Source organism: Octopus bimaculoides, chromosome 6 (genome assembly GCF_001194135.2).
Source record: "Octopus bimaculoides isolate UCB-OBI-ISO-001 chromosome 6, ASM119413v2, whole genome shotgun sequence".
In the NCBI taxonomy this organism is placed as follows: Eukaryota; Metazoa; Mollusca; class Cephalopoda; order Octopoda; family Octopodidae; genus Octopus; species Octopus bimaculoides.
The window spans coordinates 62,803,459-62,803,812 of NC_068986.1; positions in this window are offsets into that span (position 1 = coordinate 62,803,459).

Sequence of the window (354 nt, forward strand, 5' to 3'; positions counted from 1 at the left end):
TGTGCCCGTGGCATGTGTAAGGACTTTCGAGCGAGCTCATTGCCAGTGCTCCTGGACTGGCTCTTGTGCAGGTGGCACATAAAATACACCATTTGAGCATGGCCGTTGCCAGTACCGCCTGACTGGCCTTCGTGCGGGTGGCACGTAAAAGCACCCACTACACTCTCGGAGTGGTTGGCGTTAGGAAGGGCATCCAGCTGTAGAAACTCTTCCAGATCAGATTGGAGCCTTGTGTAGCCATCCGGTTTCACCAGTCCTCAGTCAAATCGTCCAACCCATGATAGCATGGAAAGCGGACGTTAAACGATGATGATGATGATGATGATGAAATGAATGAATAAATATGTTGCAGTT